The sequence below is a fragment of the Talpa occidentalis genome, unplaced genomic scaffold (genome assembly GCF_014898055.3).
Source record: "Talpa occidentalis isolate TD23 unplaced genomic scaffold, MPIMG_talOcc4v2.1 talOcc4.7, whole genome shotgun sequence".
Lineage (NCBI taxonomy): Eukaryota > Metazoa > Chordata > Mammalia > Eulipotyphla > Talpidae > Talpa > Talpa occidentalis.
Window position 1 is genome coordinate 80,975,378 of NW_023605083.1, and position 20,581 is coordinate 80,995,958.

Below are 20,581 nucleotides of genomic sequence, written 5' to 3' on the forward strand. Positions count from 1 at the left end.
CATACAAGAACTGGGGTACAGGCCAGAGGTGTTGGGGGTGAGAGGATTCACCAGAGACAGAGTGGGGAACAGAACAGGCAGACTGACTGAAATACATTGCTGAGGGGAGCAGTGGGCAAGACAGGAGAGGTCTCCTGCGCCGTGCGGGTATCACCGTGGCCGGCTGGGAATCGAACCTGGGCTGCAGAGGCTGTGGACAGCTTCACAGCACTGAGCTCAACCTGCTGCGCCACCAGGGAGGTCCTGTGCTTTCATTTAGTCCTGCATAACAGGGTGAGATGAAGCAAGAAAAAGCGTAGTGGACAGATCCATTAAGGGAGCACTTTGGCAAATGCTCTGACTCAAGGGAGCTAGTTGTTCCCAAGCTCTCTGCAAGCTGCAGATGATCTGCACAATCTTCTCAGCATTACTCCTTAACCCACAACTTTCTCCCAAAAAGGCACTGGACATGAGAGCATCAGCAAGTGTATAGTGGACTCAGCACCTCCTGCTTCCTTTCTAACCCTGAGCCTCTCCTCTGCCAGCAGCTTACATAAACACAGCTGTATCAGCAGCCTGCCAGCTGCCAACTCTCCTCGAACATATTCGGCACTTTCCTTATTCTGGCTAAAAATAAATCTTGTGTTCTCCTGGGCATCTGCAGGTGGTGTGCTCACTCTGCCATGATGGAGTTTTCTTAGGATGCTGTAACTTAGATATGTGGAATTGCTTATACGAAGTCCACAGCAGAATTTCTACGCCTTCCCTAGGGAAATGATCATAAGCAAACTCAAAGTTGAAAGAAGCTCCTGCCTGTCCCTTAAGGGCTTTACTAACATCAGTCATGGCAGAGAGCTGCAGAGAGAGGGTGTGGATTCATGTCCCTGTCCTGTTACTTAGCTGGGTCTATAATTGGTTGTTCAAATCTTTTTAGTCTCAGTTCTGTTATATTTATAATGAGGATGATGGTAATTATGAGAATTAAATATGTGAAAAAAGCTTTGGAAATAGCTCTATAAACTGCATAGCCCACCTCCCCTTTTTTATTACACTCTCCCAATACTTCCTTGTGCCATCAGGCTTTCATTTATACATCCACTCAACAAATATCTGAGTATTTGCTATGTGCCAGGTACTGTCCTAGGAGTTGAAAGTAAGGCTGATCAAAAAAGGCAAAGATTCTGCCCTTACTGAATTTTTAGTGTTGGGGAGACCAGCAACTAATAAAATTAATTATAAAAGTATAGTATATAAGGTGGTGATAGAGCTATAGAGAAAAATAAAGCAAAGATTGAGAATAGAAAATGCCTGTATAAGTGGAGATTAAAGTTTTAAATAGGTAGAAAGGAAGAACTTATTGAGAAGGTGATATTTGAATAAGGAGGTGAGGGTTAAGGGATATGAATATGGAGATGAGCATTTCTGGTAGAGCTAAAAGCAAGTGCAAAAGTCCTGGGGTGGAAGCATAACTCATATATCCTAGGAATAGAAGGACATCAAAGTAGCTTAGAGAACTGAAAGTAGGAGATAAAATCAGAGAGGTAAGAGATGAAGTTAGACAGAGTCATATAGGACCTTGTCAGTCATTTATAAAACTTTGGCTTTTAAGATGAGAAGCCACTGGAAAATTCTGATCCACAAACACATTTTAGTGGAATTACTCTGGCTATTGTGATGAGAAAAGACTAAAGACGGCAATGGTAGAAGCATGGAGGTTTTGAAGATATAAGATAGACCCAAATTGAATTTGTAGAGATGAAAAAAACACAATGTCTACATGAGCCATACATTGGCTAGGATTAACAGAAGAAAAGTTTAGTGAATTTTTTTAAAAGATTTACCTTATTTATGCATACAAGAGCTGGGGTGTAGGCCAGAGGTGTGGGGGACGCAAGGAATCACCAGAGTCAAAGTGGGGAGCAGAACAGGCAGATTGACTGAAATACATTGCTGAGGGGAGCAGTGGGCGAGACAGGAGAGGTCTACTGCGCCAGGTGGGTAGCTTCCTGGCCAGGGATAGAACTCATGCTGCAGTGGCTGCTGGTAGCCTCATAGTGCAGAGACTTAACCCCTTGTGCCACCATGGAGGCCCAGATTAGTGAATTTTAAGACACAGTAATAGGAGCTATCAAAACTGAAATAGAGAGAAGGAAAGACTAAAATTAATAAGTGAGTAGTGGGAAAACATCAAGCAGCCGTGTGTGTGTGTGTGTGTGTGTGTGTGTGTAGTGACAGGAAAAATGGGGAGCAGAAAAAATATTTGAAGAAACAAAGGACTTAATGGTCAAAATTTTCCTCAATTTGATGAAAACCCTAAATGCACAGACACCAGTACCTCGATGAACCCCAAGAACAAGAACTATGATTAAGGTAATTCATAATCAAACCGAATAAAACTAATGATAAAGGGAAAATCTAAAAACAGCCTGAGGGAAAAGACACACATGTTACGTACAGAAAAACAAAGATGACAGCAGATTTATCTCCAGAAATGATGCAAGTCATAAGGCAGTGGAGCAAGGTCTTTAAAACACTGAAAGAAAAAACGATGACCCTAGAATTATTTACCTAGTGAAAGTATTTTTTATTTTTTATTTTTTTTTTTTTTAAAGATTTATTTATTTATTGATTGATTGATTGATTTATACATACAAGCACTGGGTACAGTCAGAAGCTTGGGAGGGTGAGAGAATTCACCAGAGCCAGAGCGGGGAGCAGAGCAGGCAGAAGGACCGAAGTACACTGCTGAGGGGAGCAGCGGGCGGCAGGAGAGGTCTGCGCGCCATGTGGGACCCTCCTCCGATGGCCGAGGAGCAGCCGGGGATCGAACCGGCGCTGCAGAGGCTGCGGGCAGCCTCGCAACCCAGCGCCCAACCGCTGTGCCACCGGGGAGGCCCTGAAAGTATTTTTTAAATGAAGGTGAAATAAAGACTTTTCAGGGCCTCCCTGGTGGAGCAAGGAGTTAAGACGCAACCTATGTAGCTATCTGCAGCCACTGCAGCATGAGTTTGATCCCCAGGCAGGGAGCTACCCACATGGCGTAGCAGACCTCTCCTATTTCACCCACTGCTCCCCTCAGCAGTATATTTCAGTCAGTCTGCCTGTTCTGTTCCCCACTCTGTCTCTGGTGACTCCTCTCACCCCACCCCCCACACCTCTGGCCTGTGCCCCAGTTCTTGTATGCATAAATGAATAAATCTTTAAAAAAAAAAACTTTTCAGACATATAAAAAGCTGAACTAATTCATCAGAAGCAGACTTGCCCAATAGCTAATGTTAAAAGAAGATCTCTGGACAGAAGGAAGATGATATTAAATAGAAATCTGGCTCTAGACAAAGGAACAAAGAATATCAGAAAGAACAGATGGGTACTTAAGTAAGTATCTTGTCCTTTATTTAAATACCGTCAAAATACAAGCAATTTCTCTTTTTAAATTAATTTATTTTTAATTGAGGTAATGTTTGGATACCCCCAGCAGGCATTGCCACTGTAGTGCACCAACCACTAAATCACCCACAGTTCACCACAGTCTATGGTGTTTCTTTCCATCTTTGTTCTTTACCCCCTCTTCACCTCTCCCTTCTCTGGATACTTCAGTTCAGTGGTCAGCTTTCAAGGGTTAGTTTTTAACTTTGTCCTTATTTGACTCTTAGTTACTCTATATTCCACATATCAGTGACACCATCCGGTATTTATCTAAAATCATGGAACGTTGCATGAATTTGTGTGTCATCCTTGCTCAGGGACCATACTATCTTCTCTGTATTATTTCAATTTTAGTATATGGGCTGCTGAAGTGAACACAAGATAGCCATTTCTTTTTTCTTTTTTTTTTAAAGATTTATTTATTTATTTATACAAGCACTGGGTACAGTCAGAAGCTCGGGAGGGTGAGAGAATTCACCAGAGCCAGAGTGGGGAACAGAACAGGCAGACGTACGAAATACACTGCTGAGGGGAACAGCGGGCACGGCAGGAGAGGTCTGCACGCCATGTGGACCCTCACCCGTGATCGGGGACCAAACTGGCACTGCAGAGGCTGCGGGCAGCTTCGCAGCCCAGCGATCAACTGCTGAGCCACGAGGGGAGGCCCAAGATAACCATTTCTTAAAGTGAAGATAACAGTGATTTCTGGGGTTTATAACTAATGTGATAATAAAACATACAACAGCAATACCCAAAGGCCAGGAGGAGAGAAATGAAGTATACAGTTTTAAGGTTCTTATATAATATGTAAAGTGGTATAGTATCAGTTGAAAGTAGATGGCAATAAGCTAAAGATACATATTCTAAATTCTAAAGCAACCAGTAAAATAAAGCAAAGTGTTATTGTTAGGATTAAAAAATCAGGGGCCTCCCTGGTGGTGCAGGGGTTAAAAACTGCACTGTCAAGCTATTGCCAGCCATTGCAATAGTTCAATACCTGGCCAATTAGGGAGCTGACCCACATGGAACAGCAGATCTCTCCTGTCTTGCCTGCTGCTCCCCTCAGGAGTGTATTTCAGTCAATCTGCCTGTTCTGAGCCCCACTCTTTTTTTTTTAAAGATTTATTTATGCATACAAGAACTGGGGTACAGGCCAGAGGTGTGGGGGGTGAGAGGATTCACCAGAGACAGAGTGAGGAACAGAACAGGCAGATTGACCTAAATACACTGCTGAGGGGAGCAGTGAGCAAGTCAGGAGAGGTCTGCTGTGCCATATGGGTTGCTCCCTGGCCGGCTGGGGATCGAACTTGTGCTGAAGCTGCTGACAGTTTCATAGGTTGTGTCTTTACTCCTTGTGCCACCAGGGAGGCCCCTGCTCCCCACTCTTTCTGGTAAATCCTCTTACCTCCACCCCACGCCTCTGGCTTGCACGCCAGTTCTCGTATGCATAAATAAATAAATCTTTTTAAAAAATCATGGCCCAACAATATGTTGTTCACAAAAAACCTAGTTAAAAATGAAGATAGCCTAGGTCATCCCTGGTGGCGCAGCGGTTGAGCGCTGGGTTGCGAAGCTGCCCGCAGCCTCTGCGGGGCCAGTTGGATCCCCGGCTGCTCCCCGGCCACCGGAGGAGGGTCCCACATGGTGCGCAGACCTCTCCTGCCACCCGCTGCTCCCCTCAGCAGTGTACTTCGGTCCTTCTGCCTGCTCTGCTCCCTGCTCTGGCTCTGGTGAATTCTCTCACCCTCCCGCGCTTCTGATTCTACCCAGTGCTTGTATAAACAAACAAACAAACAAATAAATAAAACACGCCTCTATTAAAAAAAAAATGAAGATAGCCTAAACGTAAATACCATTTCTATATAATTTTTTTCCCACATAATTAAGAGGATGGAGCGATTTGCCTACTATGGAATGGCTGGGAGAAAGAGCATGAAGAGATTCGCAGGGGGAGGCTCAAGGTGCTGTCTCCCTTCTGTGTTGTTTCCCCTGCTCACCACTAAAACCTGAAAAAAGGATGCCAAGAGCTCTAAAATTCTCCTTCAAATTTCTAGAACTGATGGTGAGTCTATTTAGCCTGGGATGGTTGCAAAACAGACACCATTGAGTGATCACAAAGCAGAAGAATGTGCTTCGGCTAACACCCAGGAAATGGATTGACAGCCTTGTCCTCTAATTCTGCAGGGCACAGGTATCTTTGCGTCCAGAACCCACCTAGACTGCGAGGAACTGGGAAGGGCTGCCCCCACAGCCAGAGGTGAACTGATAAGCGCCCACAAGCCAGGTCCCTACTGGCCGCCAGTTTGAGCTCAGAGGGGGATCCAGCCACCATCCAGGCAGACTGTGGGTGCAGGAAAATGCCTGACTCGCTGTTTTAGATCAGGTATCTTTGCATCCGGAACCCACCTAGACTGCTTGGAACTGGGAAAGGGCTGCCCCCACAGCCAGAGGTGAGCTGAAAGCCCCCACAAGCCAGGCCCCGTCTGGCTGCCAGTCAGAGTCCAGAGGGGTATCCAGTGACTTGCACCCCAGTGGGCAATCCAGCCACGGCCAGAGCAGTCTGTGGGATGGCAAGACCCACCTCTGGAATTAAACAAATACAGAAGGAGGAGATTTTCTGTGACAGCGACCGCTAACATATTCATAGTACCACTGCCCTACCGGACTTCTGGCATAACAGTTTTTGACTTGATTGGACCACCAGTTTCTGACATCCCAGAAAGAGCATACCAAAAAGATGCTGGCCAACACAGTGTCCCAACACATAGGACAAATTAGAAAACAAGCAGCAGGGAGAAGACAAACTACAAGCAACCAAGCAAGGACTTCTGAGCCTTCCAGATAGAGAATTTAAAATTGCCATGATTAAAAAACTGAAAGAATTCATAAAAGGACACAATAAGGGAAAAATAATCGACAATCAGAAGAATGAAATTGAGGGAAGTAAAAGAAATGCAGGAGATCAAAGGATTAATGGAGGAGCTAAAGAACTCTGGGAAAAGCAGTGAAAACAGAATAGATGAAATGGAAGAACAAATAAGTACTCTCAAAGACACAAATAAAAAGAACCAAAACAGAAAAGGAAAGAGAAGTACAAAGGAAAAAGAATGAAGAAAGACTTCTGGAACTATCTGACTCCATGAGGAAAGGAAATATAAGAGTTATAGGAATCCCAGAAGGAGAGGAGAGAGACAGGAACAGAGAAAATATTCAAGGAAATAATTGAAGAGAACTTCCCAAACATGAAGAAGGAGCTAAAAATAGACATATAAGAAGCAAGAACAACACCAAACTTCCATGATGAAAGGAAAAATACAGTAAGACACATAATAGTAAAGCTCCCAAGAATCCAAGACAAGGAAAAAATAATGAAGCTGACAAGAGGGAAGAAACAGGTAACATACAAAGGAAAATCAATCAGGCTGACATCAGACTTCTCTGAAGAAACAGGCAAAGAGAGAGGGTAGGGACATAGTCAACAAACTCCAAGACAACAAATGCCAACCAAGAAAACTCTATCCCACAAAGCTTTCCTTCTTCTATGAAGAAAGAATAAAGACCTTCCCAGACAAACAGAAACTCCAGAATTTCATTACGACTAAAGCCCCACTCCAAAAAATACTACAAGGAGTCCTAAAGCCAGAACCAACAGAGGGATGAATAAGAACGAAACAAGACCAAAAAAAAAAAATAAAAATAAAAATAAACCAGAGAAAAGACAAACAAAATGGCAAATACAGACACTAACATATCAATATTAACTCTAAATGTAAATGGACTAAACTCTTCAATAAAAAGACACAGAGTCACAGGTTGGATTAAGAAACAAAACCCAACCTTTTGCTGTCTCCAGGAAACACATTTAACTACAAAAGATAAAAATAGACTGAAAGTAAAAGGATGGAAAACAATCCTACAAGCAAATGGACCAAAAAAGAAGGCAGGAACAGCTATACTGATATCAGATCAAACAGATTTCAAACTCAAAAAGGTAAAGAGAGACCCAGTCACTACATTATGATCAAGGGGACAATACTTCAAGAAGAAATAACACTCATTAACATATACTCATAAAATGAAGGAGAACCAAAATATATCAGACAACTATTATCATTTCTGAAAACAGACATCAGAGAAAATACGTATGTAGTAGGAGACTTCACACACTATCAACAATGGATAGATCAATGAGACAAAAAATAAGTAAGGACACTAAAGCTCTAAATAAGTATCTAGAGCTCATGGGCTTAACAGACATCTATAGAACACTAAACCCAAAAAAATATGAGGACAAATTTTTCTCAAGTGCACACAGATCACTCTCCAGGATCCATCCCATACTGGAATGCAAGACAAATATCAACAGATACACCAAGATTGAAATCATACCAACCATCTTCTCTGACCATGAAGGCATCAAACTAGAAATAAACCATAAAAAGAAGGCAAGGAACCCTCCTACCTAATGGAAATTGAAACCCACACTACTGGAAGACCACTGGACTAATGAGGAGATCAAAGAAGAAATTAAAAAAATATTTTGCATTGAATGACGAGGACACCAATTTCCTAAATGTATGGGATTCAGCAAAAGCAGCAATAAGAGGAAAATATATAGCAATATAGGCTCACATCAAGAAACAAGAAAGAACTCAAAGAAAAACCTAATCTCACATCTCAAAGAACTAGAAAAAGAACAACAACAACAACAACAACAACAACAACAACCCCTAAAATCAGTAGAAAAGAAATAATAAAAATCAAAGCAGAAATAAATGAAATAGAAACTAAAAAAACAATCCAAAAGGTCAATGAAACCAAAAGTTGGTTCTTCGAAAAAAATAAATAAAATAGACAAACCCCTAACCAGGCTCACAAAGGAAAAATGGGAGAAAGCACAAATAAATAGGATCACAAATGAAAGAGGAGCAATCACAACAGACACAGCCGAAATCAAAAGAATAATCAGGGGCCTCCCCGGTGGCGCAGCTGTTGAGCGCTGCGTTGCGAAGCTGCCGGCGACCTCTGCGGCGCCGGTTCGATCCCCGGCTGCTCCCCGGCCACCAGAGGAGGGTCCCACATGGCGCGCAGACCTCTCCTGCCGCCCGCTGCTCCCCTCAGCAGTGTACTTCGGTCCTTCTGCCTGCTCTGCTCCCCGCTCTGGCTCTGGTGAATTCTCTCACCCTCCCATGTGCTTCTGACTGTACCCAGTGCATGTATAAACAAACAAACAAACAAACAAACAAATAAATAAATAAATAAAGCATGCCTCTATTTAAAAAAAAAAAAAAAATCTCTTAAAAAAAAAAAAAGAGTTGAAGGAGACGAGATTTAAAAAAAAAAAAAAAGGGGCCTCCCCGGTGGCGCAGCGGTTGAGCACTGGGTTGGGAAGCTGCCCGCGGCCTCTGCGGTGCTGGTTCGATCCCTGGCTGCACCAGAGGAGGGTCCCACATGGCGCGCAGACCTCTCCTGCCGCCCGCTGCTCCCCTCAGCAGTGTACTTCAGTCCTTCTGCCTGCTCTGCTCCCTGCCCTGGCTCTGGTGAATTCTCTCACCCTCCTGCGCTTCTGACTGTACCCAGTGTATGTATAAACAAAACAAACAAACAACCAAATAAATAAATAAACATGGGTCTATAAAAAAAAAAAAAAATCATAAAAAAAAAAAAAAAAAAAAGAATAATCAGAAACTACTATGAACAGTTATATGCAAACTAGCTCAACAATCTAGAAGAGATGGACAAATTCCTATAACTCTACAATCAACTAAAGCTAGATAAAGAGAAATAGAACATCTAAACAGACCAATTACAAGCAGTGAAATTGAAATGGTCATAAAAACCCTCCCCAAAAACAAAAGCCCAGGACCAGATAGATTTACAAATGAATTCCAAACATTCAGAAATGAATTAGTGCCTATCCTTCATAAACCATTTCAAAAAATTGAGAAGGAAGGGATAATACCAAACACATTCTATGAAGCCAACATTACACTAATACCAAACCCGAACAAGGACAACACAAAAAAGGGAAACTACAGGCCAATCTCTCTAATGAACACTGAGGCAAAAATCCTCAATAAAATTTTAGGTATCAGAATCCAACAATACATCCATAAGATAATTTACCACAACCAAGTAGGATTTATTCCAGGGACACAAGGATGTTTCAACATCCGAAAATCAATGTAATACAACACATCAACAAAAAGAAATATAAAAATCTTATGATAATATCAATAGATGCTGAGAAAGCTTTTGACAAAGTATAACACCCATTTATGATAAAGGTGCTTGAAAATCTCAGGATACAAGGAACATACCTCAACGTCATAAAGGCCATATATGACAAGCCCATAGCCAATACCATTCTCAATGGTGAAAAGCAGAAAGCATTTCCATTAAGATCTGGAACAATACAAGAATGTCCACTCTCACCACTGTTTTTCAATATAATACTGGAAGTCCTAGCCAGAACAATAAGACAAGAGAAAGACATACAAGGAATACAAACAGGGAAGGAAGAAGTCAAACCATCACTATTTGCAGATGATATGATAATATACATAGAGAATCCCAAAAACTCCACAGAAAAACTAATTATAGTAATGAATCAGTTTAGAAAAGTAGAAGGATACAAAATCAACACACAAAAATCAGTGGCCTTCCTATACACAAACAATAAATCTGAAGAAGAAGAAATCAAGAAAACCATTCCTTTTATTATTGAAACAAAAAAAATCAAATACTTGGGAATAAACCTAACAAAAGGTAAAGGACCTATAAAAAGAAAACTATAAAACACTGTTAAAAGAAATAGAAGAAGACATAAAGAAATGGAAAGATATCCCCTGCTCATGGATTGGAGAATTAACATTATCAAAATGGCCATCCTACCAAAAGCAATTTACAGATTCAATGCTATTCCAATAAAAATTTCAATGACATCCTTCAAAAAAATAGAACCAATATTGATGAAATTCATATGGAGCCACCATAAACCCCAAATAGCCAAAGCTCTCCTGGAAAAAAAAAGAAGGGAATGGAAGCGTCACACTCCCAGATTTCACACTATACTAAAAAGCCATAATAACCAAAACTGCATGGTATTGGAACAAGAACAGACACATGGACCAATGGAACTGAATTGGAAATCCAGAAATAAACCCACAGATACAGACAACTAATCTTTGACAAAGGAGCAAAGAATATGCACTGGAGCAAAGAAAGTTTGTTCAATAAATGGTGCTGGGAAAACTGGGTCACTACATGCCAAACAATGAAGCTTGACTACTACCTCACACCATGCACAAAAACCAACTCAAAATGGATTAAAGAACTAGACATAAGACCTAAAACCATAAAATATATAGAAAGAAATATAGGCGAAACACTACATGACATACACCTCAGCAACATCTTTCAAGACTCATCACCTAAAGCAGTGATAACAAAGGCAAAGATAAACAGCTGGGACTACATCATATTAAAGAGCTTCTGTACAGCAAAAGAGACAGTAACCAAAACAAAAAGACAACCCACCAACTGGGAGAAAATTTTTGCACACAACACTCACGATAAAGGACCAATCACAAAAATCTACAAAGAGCTGAAGAGACTCAACAAAAACAAAGTAAATAATCCAGTCAAAAAATGGGCAGAAGAGCTAAAAAGGAACTTCTCCAAAGAGGAAATGCAAATGACCAACAGGAATATGAAAAAATGTTCAGCATCACTTGTAATCAGGGAAATGCAAATCAAAATTACAATGAGATACCATCTTACACCAGTGAGAATTGCACATATTAAAAAAACTAGCCACAACAAATGTTGACAAGGATGTGGAGAAAAAGGAACTCTCCTGAGCTGCTGGTGGGAGTGCAAACTGGTCCAACCACTATGGAAAGCTGTGTGGAGATTCCTCAACCTGCTAAAGATGGAACTTCCATATGATCCAGCAATTCCACTTCTAGGTATTTACCCAAAGGACACAGAACCATTAATTCAAAAGGGCATGTGCACCCCTATGTTTATAGCAGCACTATTTACAATAGCTAAGCTATGAAAACAACCCAAATGCCCAAAAATAGATGACTGGGTCAAGAAGATGTGGTACATATACACAATAGAATATTACTTAGTAATCAAAAAAGATAAACTCATGCAATTTGCAGCAACATGGATGGAGCTGGAAGGGATCATGCTCAGCGAAATAAGCCAGAAAGAAAAAGAAAAATACCAGATGGTCTCACTCATAGCAGGAATTTAGAAAACCGAAATAAGGGATGAGGAAAAAACTAATTATAATAAAGTAAAAATCAAAATCAACAAGCAACTATAAACCAGAGACACACCACAGAAGGTGGGGGAGGGGAGGAGGGATTAGGGTCAAAATAAGGGGGGTTGGGAATGGTATGGGGAATATAACCAAGACGAAAATGCATACATTGTGCAAAAATGAAAAATGATGTAAAAACGTATAAAATAAAATAAAATAATAATAAAAAAGAGGATGGAGTTCTTAACTAATCTGATGAGGCCAGCATTATTCTCACACCAAAACCAGAAAAAGACATAAAGAACTTAGAAGAAAAAAACAACTACACACCAATATCCTACATGAACAGAGTCAAACATTCTTAAATTTGTGGCAAATCCATTTTTATAAAGGATAATATATCATCACCAAATGGGGTTAACACCAAGAACGCACAAAGTTAACAAGTGAGGGCCTCCCCGGTGGCGCAGCGGTTGAGCGCTGGGTTTGCGAAGCTGCCCGCAGCCTCTGCAGCACCGGTTCGATCCCTGGCTGCTCCCCGGCCACTGGAGGAGGGTCCCACATGGCACGCAGACCTCTCCTGCCGCCCGCTGCTCCCCTCAGCAGTGTGCTTCGGTCCTTCTGCCTGCTCTGCTCCCCGCTCTGGCTCTGGTGAATTCTCTCACCCTCCCGCGCTTCTGACTGTACCCAGTGTTTGTATAAATAAATAAATAAATAAATAAAAGTTAACAAGTGAAAAATCAATGTAATTTCCACATTGAAGGAAGGGAAGAGGGAGAGAGGGAGGGAGGGAGACTAAGGCTAATCTCAATAGATGCAGAAAGTCATTTGACAAAATTCGACATCGATTCATGATAAAAACTCTCAGGCAATTGCTGAGTTGAGAAAAGTCTGAAGGAAGCAGGAAGACCAGTTAGAAGCCTATACAACAATTTTAGCTGGAAAAAGACCAGGACAACAATCTAACCATGGAGGTGGTGAGAAGTAGTTAAATTGGTTATTCTGAAGGTATGTCAAACAGGATTTGCTGATGGGAACAGGTAGAGTAAGAGAAAGAAAGAAGACAAGAAAGATATCTCCAAGATTTCTGGTTTGAGTGACTGGAAGGATAAAGTTGCAGTTAATAATGATGGCAAAGACGGTCTCCCTGGTGGTGTAGGGATTAAAGACACAGTACTATCAAGCTATCACCAGCCACTGCAGCACAAGTTCGATCCCCAGCCAGCCAGGGAGTAACCCACATGGAGCAGCAGACCTCTCCTGTCTCACCTGCTGCTCCCCTCAGCAGTGTATTTCAGTAGATCTGCCTGTTCTGCTCCCCACTGTCTCTGGTGAATCCTCTCACTCCTCGCAACCTGGTCTATACCCCAGTTCTTGTAGGCATAAATAAATAACTCTTAAAAAAATAATGATGGCAAAGATAGCAGAAGTAGCATGTTTTGGTGGGATAGATCAGGTTAAATTTTGGATATATTAAATTAGGAAAATAATTCAACAACCAGGTTAAGACGTCCAGGAAACAATAGACATATGAATCCAGAGATAAAGAGAAACAGATCAAATCTGAACTCCAAATTTGGGAGTTTTCAATATATAGCTGGTGTTTAAATTCAGAAGAGTAAATGAAATGACCAAAAGTCTGAGAAAACACAGAAGAAAATGTCAAGAGCTCAGCCCTGGGGCCCTCCATTGTTAAGAGATCTGATAGAGTAAGAGAATCTAGCAAAAGAAAATGGAAAGAGTGGCCAGATGGTTGTGGAAAGAAAACCAGAGAGTGCAGAGGCCAAGAAAAAGGAGTGTTACAAGAAGGAAGAAAATGTTGTGTCAAATGCTGATATGAGTATAAGATGATGGTTGAGAACGAGCCACTGAATTTGGCAATAGGGAGATGATTTGAGTCCTGACAAGTGCAACATCTGCAGAGAATGCTGATTAGAGTAGTTCCATAAGTCTGCTTAGAGAAAGTTCAAGACAAAAATAGAAACACCAATCCTTCACAAACTCTTCCAAAAGAGGAGGAACACTTCCCAAATCATTCTAAGTCTAGCATTACTCTGATACTGAAACAGATGAAGGTATCACAAGAAAACTACAGAACAGTTTCTTTTATGCTATAGATGCAAACACCCTCAATAAAATACTAGCAAACTGAATCCAACAATATATAAATATTTATAATATGTATCTGTGTGTATATGCGTATAAAATATGTATACTATACAAATTTCACCATGACCAGTGGAATTTATCCCAGAAATGAAAGGTTGGTTCAACACACAAATAAGAATGTGAAACACCATATTGAAGGAATAAGGGAGAAAAACCAAATGATCATTTTAATAGACACAGAGAAAGCATTTGGCAAAACCCAACAATCTTTCATGATAAAAACACTCAACAAACTAGGAACAGAGGGAATTTACTTAACCTCATTTAAGTGATAGCTAACATCATACTTAATGTTGAAAGGACTGAATGCTATCCTCCTAAGGCCAGAAACAAAACAAAAACGTCTGTTCTCACCACTTCTATTCAATTGTACTGGGGTTCTGCCCAGGGCAATTAAGAAACAAAAATAAATAAAAGGCATAAATATTGGACAGGAAGACATAAAATTATCTCTATTTGCAGATAAAACAACCTTGTATTTAGAAAATTCGAAGTAACTTACACTCACTATTGGAGCTAATGGTTGCACAATACAAGATTAATATACAAAAATCTATTACATTTCTATACATTAACAATGAATAACCTGACAATATTTCCATTTACAATAGTATAAAAATGTATGAAGCATTTAGGAGTAGATTTAGCCAAGGAGGTAAAAGACATCTACAAAACATTGTTAAAGAGAGAAAAGAAGACAAATGGAAAGATATTCTATGTCCACAGATTAGAAGACAATATTGTTGAGAAGGCAATACTCCCAAATCATAAGATTCAATGCAATCCCTACCACAATCCTCGTTAGTTTTTTTTGTGGGTGTGTAGAAACTGACAAGCTGAAATTAGAATTCATATGAAAATGCAAAGGCAGAATAGCCAGAACAATCTTGAGGGGAAAAAAGGACAAAATTGGGCCTCTCCTGGTGGCGCAGTGGTTGAGCGCTGGGCTGCGAGGCTGCCCACAGCCTCTGCAGCGCCGGTTCGTTCCCCGGCCGATGGCGAGGATCCCACAAAAAAAAAAAAAAAAAAAAAGAACAAAATTGGAGGACTCACAATGTCTAATCTAAAACTTACTAAAACTAAAACAATAGTACAGTACAGACTGCATGTAATATATAGATCATAAGCATAGATATATAGCATAGATATATAGACCAATAGAATAAGCATAGTATAGGGGCCTCCCTGGTGGCACAAGGGGTTAAGATGCAACCTATGAAGCTATCTCTAGCCACTGTAAACACGAGTTCAATCCCCCGGCCCGCGAGGGAGCAACCCATATGGCACAGCAGACCTCTCCTGACTCACCCTCACCTGCTGTTGCCCTCAGCAGTGTATTTCGGTCAATCGGCCTGTTCTGTTTCCCACTCTGTCTCTGGTGAATCCTCTCACCCTCCACACCTATGGTCTGTACCCCAGCTCTTGTATGCATAAATAAATATTTTTAAAAAGAAAGAACAAGCATAGAATAAACATAGATCAACAGAATAGGCATAAGCATAGATATATAGATCAATAGAACATAATTGAGCTGTAAATCTTTACATTGATGGCCAGTTGATTTTGACACGGGTGCCAAATCTATTCAACAGGAAAAGAAGAGTCTTTCCAAGAAATGGTGCTGGGACAAGTGAATATCCACATGCAAAAGAATGTAACTGACCCTGTAGGTCACATAATATATAAATTAACTTAAAATTAACCAAAGACCTAAATGTAAGAGCTAAAACTTTCAAAAGCAACACAAGCATAAATCTTAGTAACTCTGGATTAGTCAATGGTTTCTTAGGTAAGCAAGCAACAAAAGAAAAAAGATAAATTAGACCTCATCAAGATTAAAAACTGGGCCCCCCTGGTGGTGCAGTGGGATGAGTGTAGTGCTGTGAAGCTGTCCACAGCCTCTGCAGCATGGGTTCAATTCCCAGCTGGCCAGGGAGCTACCCACATGGCGCAGCAGACCTTTCTTGTCTCACCCGCTGCTTTCCTCAGCAGTGTTTTTGGTCCACCTGTCTGTTCTGCTCGCCGCTCTGTCTCTGGTGAATTTTCTCACCCTCCCGCCCCTCTGGCCTGTACTCTAGTTCTTGTATAAATAAATAAATCTTTAAAAAAAAGATTAAAAACTTACGTACTTCAAAGGTCACTATCAAGAAAATGAAAAGATAACTCAAAGAAGTTATCTTTGCAAATCATATTCTGCTAAAGGATTAATATTTAGACTACAAATTTCCCCTGTTATCTGAAAGTAGAATATTCCTATTCAGTAAGATATTTTTTGAGTCTGGGAATGCTATTAACAGTAATGTATATGAAAAAAATATTAGCAATCCCAGACTCAAAAAATAATCTACAAAATCACACCAAACAGTAATAGTCTGCTTTCAGATAGCAGCAGAAACCTATATGTAACAAACTCTTACAACTCAACAATATAAAACATCCAATTTGAAAATGGACAAAGGTTTGAATAGACATTTCTGTAACAAGCACATACAAATAACCAATAAGAACATGAAAAGATGCTCAATATCACTAGTCCATATGGAAAGCAAATCAAAACCACAATGAGGGCCTCCCTGGTGGTATAGGGGTTAAGTCTTAGTGCTATCACACTATTACTGCTGTGGCCTGAGTTCCATCCCCGGCCAGGGAGCTAACCCACATATGGCACAGCAGACCTTTTCTTTCATACCCACTGCTCCCCTTAGCAGTGTATTTCAGTAGATCCACCTGGTCTACTATCCGCTCTGTCTCTGGTGAATCTCTCACACCCTGCACCTCTGGGCTACACCCCAGTTCTTCTATGCATAAATAAATAAAATAAATCTTTAAAAAAAAAACCCACATACCATTGCACTTTCCAGGATGGATAGAATAAAAAAAGATGGACAATAACAAGTGATAATAGTGGGAAAAGATGATAGGAATGTAAAATGTTGCATTTGCTTTAGTAAAAGTCAGGTAGCTATTAAAAATATGAAACATAGAGCCCCCTTGGTGGTGCAGGGGCTAAAGTCTCAGTGATATGAAGCTATCACCAGCCACTGCAGCATGAGCTCGATCCCCCAAAAGGGAGCTAACCCACATGGCACAGCAGAACTCTCCTGTCTCACCCACTTCTCCCCTCAGCAAGGTATTTCAGTAGATCTTCCTGTTCTGCTCCCCACTCTGTCTCTGGTGAATCCTATCACACCCCGCACCTCTGGCCTATACCCCAGTTCTTGTACGCATAAATAAATAAAAAGCAAATTTTTTAAAAAAGTGAAACTGAAAATGTATGTCCACTCAAAAACTTATATATAAATGTTCAAAGGAGTGTTATTTATAGTAAGCAAAGATTGGAACCCACTCAAATATCCACTGATTGATAGTTGAATAAACAGAAGGGGTATATCCATACAATATAGAATACTATTCAACCACAAAAAGGAATGCAGTACCAATACTTGTTATAAAATGAATGAACCTTGAAGACATTATGTGAACCTTGAAAACATTATGTGAAAAGACCACATATTTCATGTACATATGAAAGAACAAGCAAATTAATAGAGATAAAAGGTAGATTAGTCGTTGCCAGGACTGGAAAGAAGTGACTGCTAATGTGTATGGAATTTCTTTTTAGGGTAATAAAATGGTGATATTTGCACAACTCGGTGAAATATTAAAGAACATTGAATAGTATGTTTTAAAAGGGTAAATTGTGTAATTGTAAGGGTAAATTGTATCTCGTTTTTTTTTTTGGTAAAGATTTATTTATTTATTTATTTATTTATTTATTTATTTATTTATTTATGCAAGCGCTGGGTACAGTCAGAAGCACAGGAGGGTGAGAGAATTGACAAGAGTCAGAGCAGGTTGCAGAACAAGGAGAACGACGAAGTACACTGCTGAGGGGAGCAGCGGGCGGCAGGAGAGGTCTGCGTGCCATGCGGGACCCTCCTCCAGTGGCCGGGGAGCAGCCGGGAATGAACCGGCGCTGCAGAGGCCACAGGCAGCTTCCCAGCCCAGCGCTCAACCGCTGCACCACCAGGGGAGGCCCTCTTTTTTTTTTTTAAAGATTTATTTATTTATGCATACAAGAACTGGGGTATAGGCCAGAGGTGAAGGGGGGTGAGAGGATTAACCAGAGAGAGTGGGGAGCAGAACAAGGAGATTGACTGAAATACATTGCTGAGGGGAGTAGCGGGTGAGGCAGGAGAGGTCTGCTGTACCATGTGGGTCACCTAGGGATCGAACTTGTGCTGCAGTAGTTGCAGATTGCTTCATAGTGCTGCGTCTTAACCCCTTGCGTCACCAGGGAGGCCTTGTATCTCAAGTTTTTTTTTTTTTTTTTAAATAATAAATTTTATTTTTATATTCCCCCATACAATTGCAAACGCCCCATTCTGACCTCAATCCTTCCCCTCCCGCCCCCACTCCCCAAAAAGTGTCTCTAGTTTTTAAAAGAGACGGAAAACACTGGAGAAGCTCTTTGAAGCAATTTTGTGTGTGTGGGTTTTTTTTAGATTTATTTATTTATTTATACAAGCACTGGGTACAGTCAGAAGTGTGGGAGGGTGAGAAAATTCACCAGAGCCAGAGCAGGGAACAGAACAGGCAGACTGACAAAATACACTGCTGAGGGGAGCTGCGGGCGTGGCAGGAGAGGTCTGCGCGCCATGTGGGACCCTCGCCAGCGGCCGGGGATCGAACCGGCGCTGTACAGACTGCGGGCAGCTTCACAGCCCAGTGCTCAACCGCTGTGCAACCAGGGGAGGCCCTTTGAAGCAATTTTGTAAAAAGGAATAGAAAAAGAGGTTTCAGATGTGAGAAATGTTTCTGTAGAAAGATATGGAAAGAACAAAAGTTAATGAGGTGGGTGGGGGGCAGCTGAGAGGGGAGGTGATGAGATATTGTTGAGGATGTAGACAAGGATAGGAATCCAGTGCTTAGGTAATAGTGGACAGTTTATCCTGTAGTGACAGGAGAGAAAATATAATAGATAGATACAAATGCGGGTAAGAGGGTATAAATGGTGTAGAAGTTTGAGAAGTTCTTTTCCAAATGCCCTCCTTCAAAAAACTCAGTGTTTTCCTTAAATATTGCTTATAGTCTCCTACCTCAATGCATGTCTTCAAAGAAAGCAAACTGGCTTCAAAGAAAATAAACAAGCATATACATACACATACAGCACCACTTCATTCTCTTTTCCTAACCACTGTGATGTGAAGGTTAAAGGTATGTCCTCAAAGTTTGTGATACTTTCCCCTTCAAGAGCTGGGACTCCCTGGTGGTGCAAGGGGTTAAGATGCAGCACTGTGAAGCTATCTGCAACTACTGCAGCACTTTACATATGGACAACAAATGTGTTCCATCTTCTCCATCATCCCATTTCAATATGAAAAGTCCCCTGCCAGCCATGAAGCCTACCACAAACAAAGAGTATAAGGCTTTCTTGTCCCATTGGCTACCCCTTCTCTCCAACAATGGTCAAACCATACATCTGAGTTTGCTCCAACCTCGTTGCTACGTGGGGGTTTGAATCAGTCTTTGCTGGCCCATTGCATGTGTCCTCGGGTGATGATTTTCCCCAGACTAGATGATGTTTTAATTGGTGCTACACCAGCAGTTCTGGTCAGGGTGAATCATACAATTTTAAGTATTTGAAATGAATTCAATTTGTTCAGAAAGCAGAGTCAATGAAGAAATAAACCTGGCTCTCTGGGATTTCCTGTCTCTGCCCTGATCTGGGCAGGCCTCCCTGCAGTGAAGAGAGGACCTGTCAACTGTATTCTTAGAACAAAGATTGGGGGAAAAAATCCAGTCTTTTCCTGGGAGTGGGAAGGCAGCAGATAGCGTTCAGATATTTTTGTGATGAAACTGTTACCATGGGAATACTTCCATCTCTCTCCCTTAATAATGATGGGTAGAAAGATGAACAGTATAGCTCTCAGAATTCCAGAAATAAAGGGAAAAAGGGAAGGGAAATGAAGCTAGAAGACCAGGTATCAAAGAAAGAATTTATCAGTTCAATTTAAATTGCCCTGGCTGCATTCTAGAAGGAGGTGGGTAGTTTGTAGGTCAGCAGTTTTTCCCTGAGGATAACAGTTCCCCTTAGGCAGGGTGTGGGTGATGCTGAGGTGACTGGGGTAGGGTGACAGAATATTGCAAGTAAGGGGGCTAAATTGGTCTCTCCTTCTTGAGCTTTGTGTAGGAGGTAGGGAGTGAGGGAGGAAAACTGAACACTTAACAAATCTAGATGCTTATAAACACTTCTCCATTTCTGTCCTGGCAAGATGACAAAGTGCTCCCGATCTCTCCATCCGGAGGGCTTCAGACTGTACCCTGGAGGCAGAAGCACATGGTACACAGACATTTCTATCTTGTAAAGCATGTCCTATGCTGTATAGCCCTTTACAAGGGCTCAGGAATCATTTCTTAACTAGAAGGGACCACTACTTTTTCCTTACCCTAAACTACCCACTGCTTGAAGCACATTAGGAGTCTCCCCGGATCACTCCCAGTTAGGCTCCTGTTTTTCTCGTTTCTGGAGATGTCAAAGGTCAGATGACTCATTGAACACAATAGCTTATCTTTGTGACACACATTTATCATCAGCCACACCCCCTGTCTCATAAGGATTTTTTACCTTCCCGTTGTCTCTATTTTTTTTTTAAATCTTTTTTTTTTTTAATAGAGGCATGTTTTATTTATTTATTTGTTTGTTTATTTGTTTTTTTTTTTTTTTTTTTT

At 41.0% G+C, this 20,581-nt stretch overlaps 1 protein-coding gene and 1 non-coding gene across 2 annotated transcripts in view; both read right to left on the bottom strand.

The window, feature by feature from the left end:
* The window catches only part of RHBDL3 (rhomboid like 3), an 87,873-nt gene that overhangs the window by 58,625 nt on the left and 8,667 nt on the right, over nt 1-20,581 (bottom strand). The window lies entirely within an intron of this gene.
* LOC119233090 (U6 spliceosomal RNA) lies at nt 3,678-3,783 on the bottom strand. The gene has a single exon (XR_005122256.1). It is a non-coding gene; the product is annotated as a U6 spliceosomal RNA (small nuclear RNA).